Genomic DNA, 13,199 nt, shown 5'->3' with positions numbered 1-13,199 from the left:
TTCTGCATAGCAAAGGAAATAATCAGCAAAAGTAAAAGGCAAACTACAGAACGGAAGAATATGTTTGCTAGCGACAGTATCTGATAAAGAGTTAGTATCCAAAATCTATAAAGAATTTATCAAACTTAACACACAAAAAATAAATAATCCAGTTAAGAAATGGGCAAAAGACATGAATATACACTTTCACAAAGAAGACATCCATATAGCTAACAGATACAGAAAAAGATGCTCAACATCACTCATCATCATCATGGAAATACAAATCAAAACCCCGATGAGATATTGCCTTAAACCTGTCACAGTGGCTAAAATTAACAACACAGGAAACAATAGGTGTTGGTGAGGATATTGAGAAAGGGGAAACTCTTACACTGTTGGTGAGAATGCAAATTTGTGCAGCCACTCTGGAGAACTGTATGGAGGTTCCTCAAAAGTTAAAAATAGAACTACCCTATGATCCAGCAACTGTACTACTAGGTATTTACCCAAAGGATACAAAAATACTGATTTGAAGGGACACATGCACCCTAATGTTTATAGCAGCATTATCAACAATAGCCAAACTGGAGAAGACCAAAATGTCCATCAACTGATGAATCGATAAAAAGAGGTGGTATATAAATACAATAAAATAATACTCAGCCATCAAAAAGAATGAAATCTTGCCATTTGCAATGACATGATTGGAGCTAGATTGTATTATGCTAAGTGAAATAAGTGAGTCAGAGAAGACAAATACTGTATGGTCTCACTCATAGTGAGATTTAAAAAACAAAACAGATGAACATATGGGAAGGGGGGAAAGAGCAAAAGGAGATAGGGAAACCATAAGAGACTCTTAACCATAGAGAACAAACTGAGGGTTAATGGAGGGAGGTGGATGGGGTATGGGCTAGATGGGTGATGGGTATTAAGGAGGGCACTGGTTTTGATGAACACTGGGTGTTGTATGTAAGTGATGAATCACTAAATTCTACTCCAAAGCTAATATTGCACTGTATGTTAACTAACTAAAATTTATATTAAAAAAAGAGAGAGATTGAGGGTTGAGTGTGGAATTCTACCAATAAGATGAAAATCAGGCTGCAGAGTATTTTTGAGGTATTGACTAAAACAAACTTTATTTTGGCCATGTATGTTTACACATAAATTCATTAATCAGATCAAAATGAGAAAAAAAGTCAGTCATTAGATGACTTAAAAGATTTTAATTTTTTCCAAGACAAATTTGCTGATATACTTTTATCAATCGTGCTAGAGATTGCTCTTTGAAGAAGAAATAATGCATTTTATAATAATGATACATCAAATAATCTAAATTGTGTTAGACAATACTCTCATTTTGCATTACCTAACCTAAATTTTAAGTCTTTAAGAGAAGCATTTTAAAATCTTAAAATTTCTTGGGGCACCTGGGTGGCTCAGTCTGTTAAGTGTCTGCCTTCTGCTCAGGTCATGATCCCAGGGTCCTGGGATCGAGCCCCACATCGGGCTCCTTGCTCAGTGGGGAGCCTGCTTCTCCCTCTCCCTCTGCCTGCAGCTCCCCCTGCTTGTGCTCTTTCTCTCTCTCTGTCAAATGAATAAATAAAATCTTAAAAAAATAAAATAAAATAAATAAAATCTTAAAATTTCTCTTTATGAACACTTGTGCTCCTGAAATTTGCTTACAAGCCACACTTACTTATAAACATATTAGGGGAGCAGTTAGAGAGCAGCCTTTGGAGGTAAGCATAACTAGGTTGGATTCCTAATCTGCTATTTATTACCAGGTTACTTAGTCTCTTCAAGTTTCTTCTTTTTTTTTTTAAGATTTCATTTACTTACTTACTTTATTAATTAATTAATTAATTTATTTATTTATTTATAGAGCGAGGGGGGAAGGGGAAGAGGGAGAGGGACAGAGAGCATCTCAAGAAGACTCTACACTGAGCACAGAACACGATGTGGGGCTTGATCTCATGATCCTGCAATCATGACCTTAGCCAAAATGAGGAGTGGGATGCTTTAACTGACTGAGCTACCAGGCACCTCTCAAGCTTCCTTTTTAACATCTAGAAATTAGGACAATGGTAACTACCATTTTCTGTCATTGTCAGGATTGTAAGGTTATCTTTACATCTGACACAAAGTTTAGTGGTAGGTCAAGAAGTTCCTTTTTTTCCCCCATATCATCCTTATCCTGTGACATGTTGTGAAGTTAATGGGTTTTTAAGATGTGAACTAGGTTTTCTGGACTGAAGGGAGGGGAGACCAGAGGAAGAGCAGAGAAACATATTAAAAATTCAGCATTTTAAATGGACAAATGGAACTTCATTTACTGTAAGAGAGAGCTAAGATTCTGTAACGTGATCCTAAAGTATTAGATTCTCTCTCTGATTTAGACATTATATATAAATGAGCCTTCTTTATATGTAATGCACTATTAAAAAATACAAAGTCATTTTAAATATAATCATAAAAATTCATGTTTAAATTCTCTTATTTTGAAAAAAATAATCTTATTTTGTTTTTGGTAAATACATGAAATGTTTAAGGGTCAAATTTATAGCCATTTTTATAATTTGACTTTTTAAAAATGAATATATGTTATCTATATGAAATTTGATTTTCATATAGAAAAAGTGATTAATAAAAAAGAAACAGTGATCAAGATCAAGACTACTTTGTATACACTGCTTTTTGGTTATGATTTAACACAGCTTTATATTTTGGTGAATTACAATGATTTTATATTGTTTTCTGGATAGTTCCCCTTCCTTGCCCAGTAGAATTTAGTCATTTGAGATATGAGAAAACGGATATGAAGATTATATCTACAAGGTCACTTCACTGATTAGAGAAGGTAAAACTCCAGGCAGTGTGTATGGTTTATTAGGCTACTCTTTTAACCAGACTACTGACAGACTGAATATCCATGGTTTATTTTCTGTACAGTTCATAAATTATTAAGTATTTTTGCAACCAATTGAATCTGGATTTGCATCCCATGCTCTGAATAAGATGATTACACAATGTTGATCTGTCAGTGAATAATTACTATTGAAAGGCTTTTGAGATTTGAAAGAATTTAAAAAAAACATGTCTTTAAAATTAAGCCAAATATTTTCAGACCCTTAACAAAGGTAGACTCTCAATTCTTGACTATTGGTAAGATAAAGTTAAATGCTATCTTATGAAATAGGGGAGATCAAATTATAGATGCTCTGAGTTTGGAAGAGGAATCATATTTCAGAAGCATTTGGGAATTTGTTTTAAAGAGAACCTTTTATTATATACATGTAAAGAATCAGAAATTTGTTTAAATGAAAAACATCAACTACCAGCACAGCTCTTTGTTTAAAAATCATAATAAGACTAAAAAAAAATCATAATAAGACTAATATGTTCTTCAGTTTCCCCTTGAGTTACAATTAAGGACCAAAGCTGAACACTGAAAAGTACTAAGTTTTCCAGTATTCTAAGTTGAGAGAGGCCTTAGCAGTTGGAACCAAGCACTTCTCCATTTCCTTTTGGCCTTAAAAGTTACCAGAATTGGCCTAACAACCCTCAACATCATTCCAAACCCAAATCAAATGAAAGGACACCTGGAGAGTTAGAAGCCAAAACATTTGAGGCATGCAGAATTCAAGGTGACAGAACAAGGAAGACCTCAAGAGATATATTTATTTAACCAGCAAACTTGCTGACCTGTTCTTGTGTTAGTTAAACAGAGGAAAAGGACTAGAAAAGAGGTAATGGAGTCAAGAGCAAAGGAACCTATACTCTTCCTCACACTTGCCCTTTAAACTTGGATAGATGAAGATCTGAGTCAAACAAGTGGATGGTAGACTGTTGGGGTCTGTCTTCTCAATATCCCACCCAAGGATACCTAGAGACTGAAGGCACTCCAGCAATAAGAATTGGTGGAGTGGAATTCTTCCATATCAGGAAACTGCAGTAAGAAGTCCCCTGTTCATACTCTCCAAAGAATCCACACATATTCTAGTAAGAGCTAGGATTTGAATGGCTACCACACATAGTCATTTCCCTTTAGTATGAATGTCCTGAAGTGCACTGTCAGTTCCAAAAATGACTTTCATTTTGTGGTCTAAATTGGCACAAAGTCAGTAGTAAGCAGAGAAGCAGAAGTATTAACAGAGAGATATTAGATGGCTCGCTGTCACACCAAAAGATTGATCATCGCACCAAGAGCCCCAGTATAGCTAATTAGAGCTGAAAGAGCTACAAAACAGTATCTTTCTGAGAAGCACTTAGAGAAAGCCCAAATCAAAAGGGGATACAAAAGCAAGGACACTGGAGAAATGTGAAGACTTTGGTACCTATAGCTAGAGCAAATGTTAAACATAGCCCAACTCCTAACTGAATTAACATAAATTCTTATATGAAAGGACTACGTAGCTCGATTTCTATTACTGAAAATAAGATGTCTAATTTTCAACAAAAAAATTATAAAGTATTGATGCATCTGACTCCAGGCCAAAATTCTAGGTGTAATCTTTTGGGCCCAACTATAGGTAATTACAAGCTTTCCTTGGCAGGTTCGTCAGGGTAGGGAAGAAGAAGAAGCAACTCTCTCTATACCAGACTTTGTGCACAGGCAGTGAATTGTATTTCTCTAGAAGGAGTTGCAGTCAGACACTTAGAACACTCACTCACTCCCTGCATTTCTAGCCTAGGCACCTCCATTTGGAGGCTTCCTTATTGGAGCCTCAACTGGTGCACTTCTCAGTTGCCTTCTCTAACACCTCGTTATCACAAGACCTTGGCTGAAGCACTTTTCCCTACTTTAAAACAACATTTTTCTGGGGGAATCTGAACCTTCCCCTTCCCCTACCAAGCTCCTTGGTCATGAGATGATTCCTCCTACCTGAGCTACATATCATCTTATTATCACTTACTGTTATTCCATGGGGAAAATGGAACACTGGGCAGCCAGAATCTACTTTTGCCTCTTGATTATATCATTGCAGTAAGTGAATAACGCTTTACAAGTTGGAAAGCACTGAAGTCATAAAAAGTATGTTCTCAGACCACAATGGGATTACCTAGAAATCAACAACAGAAACATAGCTGAAAAATCTCCAAAGTTTTGGAAATTAAACAACACATTTCTAGATAACACAGAAATTAATATATGTTTTGGATTAAATGAAAATTAAAAGACAATCTATCAAAATTTGTAGGATGTAGCAAAAGGGGCTTGGATGAAAATTTATAGCATTAAATGTGTATATTATGGGGGAAAAAGATCTAAAAATCAGTAGCCTCAGCTTCTACATCAGGAAGCTAAAGAAAGAAGAATAGTTTAAGTCTATCTAAAGGAAACAGAAAAACAAAAAATAAAAGAGCAAAGTCAATGCAAATAAAAGACTAAAAATCAAGGAAATTCAAAACAGGAAAACAAATAGAGAAAAAAAAAACAAGCAAAACCAAAGGCAAGTTTTTTGAAAAGATAAATAAAATTTACAAACCTCCAGCCATGTAAACCAAGAAAAAAAAAAAAAGATACAAATTACTAAAATCATGAATGAATGATAGGTCAACACTACTGATCTCATGGACATAAAAAAGGTTATAAAGTGATATTACAAACAACTCTATGCCTACTAATTTGATGACTTAGATGAAGTGGATGAATTCTTTCAAAGGCACAAACTACTGAAACTCATACAAGGAGAAATAGATAACTTGGATAGCCCTGTATCTCTTCAATGAATTGAGTCAGTTATCAATAATTGTCCAAACAAGCAAACCACTAGTTCCAGATTATTTTACTGGTGAATTCTACCAAACCATTAAGGGGAATATGATACCAATTCTCCAAAATATCTTCCAGAAAATAGAAGAATAAGTAACACTTTGAACTCATTCTGTGAGGTTAGCATTACTCATAACAAAACGAAATGAAGATGTTTAAGAACAAATAACTACAGAGCAATACCTCTAGGAAGCATGCATTAACAATGCAAATACTATGATGAATAAAAAGACCAAGCGGGACTTATTCCAGGTACACAAAGCTGATTCAATATTAGAAAATCAGTCAATGTAGTCCACCATATTGACAGGCTAAGGACAAAAAATCATATGATCATATCAATTGATGCAGAAGAAGAATTTAGCAAAATTGATCGCTCATTCATAATAAAACTTTTAACAAACTAGGAATAGAGAACTTCTTCAAATCGAACATCCTCAAATTTATAAAGACTATCTATCAAAAAATCTACAATTACCATTGTTCTCAATTAATGGGGAGAAATTGGACACCTTTCCTCTAAGATCAGGAATAAGGCAACGGTGCCCTTCTCTACTCCAATTCAGCATTGTACTAGAAGTCCTAGCTATTGCACTAATGCATGGAAGCCAACTGAAAGAATTCCTAACGGCCAAAGATGGAAAATTTTAGCAACAAAAATAATGTAGCATTTTATAAAATAAATATTTTTGGGTCCAAACATATAAATAAATGATTGAATAAGTGAATAAATGCAGAAGAGATAAAACTCTTGTGTAGATGAATTTTTTTTAAAAAATTATGTAGTTATTCCACTTTTTAAAAGTTTGAGCTTAATTCTCCCTTAAGAGTGGGTAGCACAAGTGACTTCCTTCCAAAGAGTTTGTAAAAGGACATACTAAAATGGGCATTGTAAAGAGCAACTTTTCAGTGGATAAACCTGAGAAACATTACTATGGTCAGTGGCTAATTTTAACATCAACATTATTAACTAATATTAAAAATATGTACTCCTGATATGACATGATGAGAATGGCACTTCACCTCTTTTTTCTTCCCCCTAAAACATACAAGCCCATTTTAAACATAAAAGAAAAATCAGGTAAGTCCCAATTGAGGGACATACTACAAAATAACTAAAAAGTCCTTTTCAAAACTGTAAAGATCACCAAAAGTAAGACTATCAATATTAGTTACTTAATTGTGGCAAAAGTATCATAATGATGTAAGATATTAATAACAGTGGAAACTTTGTGACAATTTTTGTACTATCCTCACAATTTTTCTGTAAATCTCCAGCTGTTCTAAAATAAAAAGTTTATTTTGGGGAAGGTAAAACACACAAAAAAAGGTAAAGAACAAAATCAATAAGAAGATGAAAAAGAAAAGAAATGTGCATGTCACTTCCCTGTAGCAGCATGACCCAGAAATTGATCACATTATTTCAGTTCATATTTTATCTTTTGAATTTCGTCATTCAGCCTTACTGCAAGTTAAGGCTATGGGCCTACTTGAAAATTAGGGGTTCCACTGCTAAAAAAGAAAATAAAAGAAATAGAAGAAGGAAAATGGATTTTGGAGAAATCCTAAATCTATTCCACAATCCTATGAGATTATTTTTCAGTAGAAAAAAATTCATGTAAGTTGAAAAATTCATAAAGACCAAAATTTTGAGAGATAAGGGAATACTTCACAAACCTCATGAAAAAAATTCTCAGTAAGAGATACGATATTTAACTACCTACGTGAAAAATGAGGTAATCATTATGATGTTTAAGAACAATAAGTCAAGGTGGTAAGGCAAGATTGTTTAGAATCCAAATGGGGGTAAAAGAGAATAGATGAGCTCTGAGCAGCTCATCATAAGGTAGTTGTGTATTTCAGTGTGGCAAGGGTTGGGAGGAAACAAGGAAATCAGTGGACCATAGAACCACAATCATTAGTGGCAAAGGTCAAGCAGAGGCACCTGGGAAATTTGGAATATGAGACTGCAACACTACTTTAAACCTAACAGAAGTAACATGAATTGGGTAAATGTATAATTGCTCTCAATTATATTTAAATTGAATCTCATAATTCCCTTTGATTGTGATGAATCCTTTCCATCACACACAGACACACAGACACACACACACACACACACAGAGCATTCAGTTAAATTGGGGGAGTCATTGTGATGAGAAAATGGGTTTTAAATCTAACCCACGATAAAGGTGGGTGACAGTTAAAGACCATATTTATTAGCTAGCACTTTGGTTAGCCAAAATAGACTGGGTGAAAACTGGGTTATGGAATGGTTTAAGAAGCCAAGTAAGGCAAATGTGATGCAAATCAGGACAGTAGACTGGTATCAGGCGCTGGTGAAGACCAAAAATAAAGGCAAAGAAAGTGGAGATAATCAAGTTTCTCTCAGGGGAAATGACAAGGGTGTAGTGGTTTCAATTGTCAGGCAAGAGGCTGAAGAAGCTCAATTCCTCCCACTTTTACTCAACCAGAGCAGCTCTACTTCATTTCTTAATATTGGGATCATCTGTAAGATTTCTCTTGAGGAAATATGGCGCAATTGCTTTTTAAAAAGGTGAAAAACTAATAGCAGAGGGAGACGCAGGCATATGTAGCCTTCCAACTTCAAAGGAGATGTATTCTAATATTTTTATTTTATTCAATTAAATATTTATTTGTACTCTTTTTTTTCAGAGTGTACTGAGGTTACAATAATGACAGAAGTCCTGAAATGAGTTGAAAGCTCCTTTCTTCACCAACCAGTGCTCATTCAGTTTGTCTCTGTAATGTCTTCTTACTTTGTTTGTTTGTTTTCCACTGATCTTGTGGAATCAAGGATTTTTTCTCAATATTTCAATCATTCAAAGTCAGAAGGTAGATTTTCTAGCCTGACTGTAACTCTGTATTTCCTGGGACACTGTTGGCATATGTTTGAATTCAAGAGAGTGGAGAAGGTGAAGTAGAGCATGGTACTCTTTCTTATTTTCATCATTAGCCTAGAAATCGCAAATTCAAAGGATAATGTCATTTGTGAATGGGCTTAGCAAAAGGTGATAGTGAGTAGTAGTGGCAAAAGGCATCCAAATTTGATTTTTTTTTCTTTCAAATTTTTATTTAAATTTCACTTAGCACATAGTGTGATATCAGTTTCAGGAGTCGAATTTAGTGATTAATCACTTACATATAACACCCAGTGTTTATCACAACAAATGTCCTCCTTAATACCCATCATCCATTTCACCCATCTCCCTACCCACCTCCCTTCCAGCAACCCTCAGTTTTTTCTCTATAGTTAAGAGTCTGTTTTATGGTTTGCTTCTCTCTTTTTTTACCCCTACGTTCATCTGTTACATTTGTTAAATTCCACATATGAGTGAAATCTTATGGTATTTGTCTTTCTCTGATTTATTTCCCTTAGCATAGAACACTCTAGCTCCATCCATGTCATTGCAAATGGCAAGGTGTCATTCTTTTTAATGGTTGGGTAATATTCCATTGTAAATATATACCACCTCTTCTTTATCCATTCATCAGTTGATGGGCTTTTGGGCTCTTTCCATAATTTGGCTATTGTTGATAATGCTGCTATAAATATCAGGGTGCATGTGTCCCTTTGAATCAGTATTTCTGCATCCTTTGGGTAAATACTTAGTAGTGCAATTTGTAGATAATGAGGTAGTTCTATTTTTAACTTTTTGAAGAACCTACATACTGTTTTCCAGAGGGGCTACACCAGTTTGTATTCCCACCTACAGTATAAAAGGGTTTCCTTTCTCCACATCCTCACCAACATCTGTTGCTTCTGGTGTTGGTAATATCTCCTTGTAGTTTTGACTTGTATTTCCCTGATGGTGAGTGACATTGAGCATCTTTTCATGTGTCTGTTGGTGATCTGGATGTCTTCTTTGGAAAAGTGTTTATTCATATTTTCTGTCCATTCCTTAACTGGATTATTTGTTTTTTGGGTGTTGAGTTTGATAAGTTCTTTATAGATTTTGGATACTAACCCTTTATCAGATATGTCATTTACAAATATCTTCTCCCATTATGAAGGTTGCCTTTTAGTTTTGTTGATTTCCTTTGCTGTGCAAAAACTTTCTATCTTGATGAACTATCAATAGTTCATTTTTGCTTTTGTCTCCCTTGCTTCTGGAGATGTGTCCAGTAAAACGTTGCTATGGCTGGTGTCAAAGAGGTTGCTGCCTGTGTTCTCGTCTAGGATTTTGATGGTTTACTCTCTCACATTTAGGTCTTTCACCCATTTTGAATTCATTTTTCTGTATGGAGTAAGAATGTGGTCCAATTTCATTCTTTTGCATGTTGCTGTCCAGTTTTCCCAACACCGTTGGTTGAAGAGACAGTGTTTTTTCCGTTGGACATTCTTTCCTTCTTTGTTGAACATTAGTTGACCGAATAGTGTGGGTCCATTTCTGGTTTTTCTATTCTGTTCCATTGATCTATCTGTCTGTTTTTGTGACAGTACAATACTGTCTTGATCACTACAACTTTGTACTATAGCTTGAAGTCTGGAATTGTGATACCTCCAACTTTGCTTTTCCTTTTCCAAAATTGCTTTGGCTATTTGGGGTCTTTTGCCACTCCATACAAATTTTAGGACTCTTTGTTCTAGGTCTGTGAAAAATGTTGGTGGCATTTTAATAAGGATTGCATTAAATGTGTAGATTGCTGGGATGCCTGGCTGGCTCAGTGGAAAGAGCCTGTGATTCAATCTTGGTGAGTTTGAGCTCCATGTGCAGGGTAGAGATTACTTAAATAAATAAAACTTCAAAAAAATTATGTAGATTGCTTTGGGTACTATAGACATTTTAACAATATTTGTTCTTCCAATCCATGAGCGTGGAATGCTTTTCCATTTCTTTGTGTCTTTCATCAGTGTTTTATAGTTTTCAGAGTATAGATCTTTTACCTCTTTGGTTAGGTTTATTCCTAGGCATCTTATGGGTTTTGGTGCAATTGTAGATGGATTGATTCCTTGATTTCTCTTTCTGCTGCTTCATTATTGGTGTATAGAAATGCAACAGGTATCTGTATTTGTGTATCAGTTCTAGTAATTTTTTGGTCCAGTCTTTTGGGGTTTCTACATAGAGTATCATGTCATCTGAGAATAGTGAAACTGTGACTTCTTCCTTGCTGATCTGGATACCTTTTATTTATTTATTTATTTATTTATTTATTTATTTATTTATTTGTTGTTGTTGTCTGGTTGCTGAGGCTAGAACTATGTTAAATAACAATGGTGACAGTAGACAAAAAGCTCCCAGTTTTTCCTTGTTGAGGATGATATTAGCTGTGGGTCTTTAGGATATAGCCTTTAGGATGTTGAGCTATGTTCCCCCATCCCTACTATGTTGAGGGTTTTTATCAAGAATAGATGCTGTAGTTTGTCAAATGCTTTTTCTGCATCTATTGACAGGATCATTTGGTTCTTATCCTTTCTTTTATTAATGTAGTGTATCACATTGATTGATTTGCAAATATTGAACCATCCCTGCAGCCCAGGAATAAATCCGACTTGATCATGGTGAATGGTTCTTTTAATGTACTGTTGGATTCGATTTGTTAGTATTTTGTTGAGAATTTTTGCATCTATGTTCATCAGGGTATTGGCCTGTAATTCTCTTTTTCAGAGCAGTCATTGTCTGGTTTTGGAATGAAGGTAATGCTGGCTTTGGAGAATGAGTTTGGAAGTTTTCCTTCAGTTTGTATCTTTTGGAACAGTTTGAGAGGAATAGGTATTAACTCCTCTTTAAATGTCTGGTAGAATTCACCTGAAAAGTCATCTGGCCCTGGACTTTTGTTTGTTGGGAGATTTTTGATTATTGATTCAATTTCTTTGCTGGTTATTGGCCTGTTCAAGTTTTCTTTATCCTCCTGTTTCAGTTTGGTATTTATATGTTTCTAGAGATTTATCCATTTCTTCCAGATGGCCCAATTTGTTGGCATATAATTTTTTATAATATTCTCATAATTGTATTTCTCTGGTGTTGGTTGTTATTTCTTCTCTCTCATTTGTAATTTTATTTATTTGGGTCCATTCTTTCATCTTTTTTGATCAGTCTGGCTAGGGGTTTATCAATTTTATTAATTCTTTCAAGGAACCATATCCTTGTTTCATTGAGCTTTTCTACTGTTTGTTTTTATATCATTTATTTCTGCTCTAATCTTTATAATTTCCCTTCTTCTGCTGGCTTTACGCTTCATTTGTTGTTCTTTTTCTAGCTCCTTTTCATGTAAGATTAGGTTGTATATTTGAGATTTTTCTTGCTTCTTGAGGTAGGCCTGTATTGCTATAGACTTCCCTCTTATGACTGCTTTTGCTGCATCCCAAAGGTTTTTGAGCATTGTGTTTTCATTTTCATTTGTTTCCATGTATTTTTTAATTTCTTCTTTAATTTCCTGATTGACCCATTTATTCTTTGGCAGGATGTTCTTTAACCTCCTTGTAGTTGTGGTCTTTCCAACTTTTTCTTGTGGTTGACTTCAAGTTTCATAGTGTTGTGGTTGGAAAATATGCATGATATGCTCTTGATCTTTTTGTACTTGTTGAGAGATGATTTGTGATCCAGTATGTGATTTATTCTGGAGAATGTTCCATTTGTGCTCAAAAAGAATGTGTACTCTGCTGCTTTAGGATTAAATGTTCTGCATATATCTAAGTCCATCTGGTCCAATGTGTCATTCAAAGCCTTTGTTTCCTTGTTGATTTCCTGCTTAGATGATCGGTCCATTGATGTAAGTGGGGTGTTACAGTCTCTGACTACTATTGTATTATTATCAATGTGTTTCTTTATGTTTGTTATAAATTGTTTTACAAATTTGGGTGCTCCCAAGTTGGGGGCATAATTATTTACAATTGTTAGATTTTCTTGTTGGATAGACCCCTTTATTATGATGTAGTGTCCTTCATCTTGTTACAGTCTTTGTTTTAAAATCTAGTTTATCTGATATAAGTATGGCTACTCTTTCTTTTGATGTCCATTAGCATGATAGAGGTTCTCCATCCCTTCACTTTCAATCTGTAGGTGTCTTTAAGTCTAAAATGAGTCTCTTATAGACAGTATATAGATGGGTCTTGGTTTTGTTTGTTTCTTTGTTTTTGATGGGTCTTGTTTTGTTTGTTTTTGTTTTTTTTTGATGGGTCTTTTTTTTTTTTTAATCCATTCTGATACCCTATATCTTTTGATTGGAGCATTTAGTCCATTTACATTCAGAGTGATTATAGATAGCTATGAATTTAGTGTCATTGTATTACTCATTTTGTCATTGTTTCTGGAGATTTTCTCTGTTCCTTTCTAGTCTTTGTCACTTTTGGTCTTTCCTTCCTTCTCAAAGAGTTCCCTTTTAATATTTCTAGCAGGGCTGGTTTAGTGGTCCGGAACTCCTTTAGTTTTTGTTTGGGAAAGTGTTTATCTCTCCTTCTATTCTGAATGACAGC

The sequence above is a fragment of the Halichoerus grypus genome, chromosome 1, assembly GCF_964656455.1.
Source record: "Halichoerus grypus chromosome 1, mHalGry1.hap1.1, whole genome shotgun sequence".
Lineage (NCBI taxonomy): Eukaryota > Metazoa > Chordata > Mammalia > Carnivora > Phocidae > Halichoerus > Halichoerus grypus.
Note: the sequence above shows the minus strand (reverse complement) of the source record.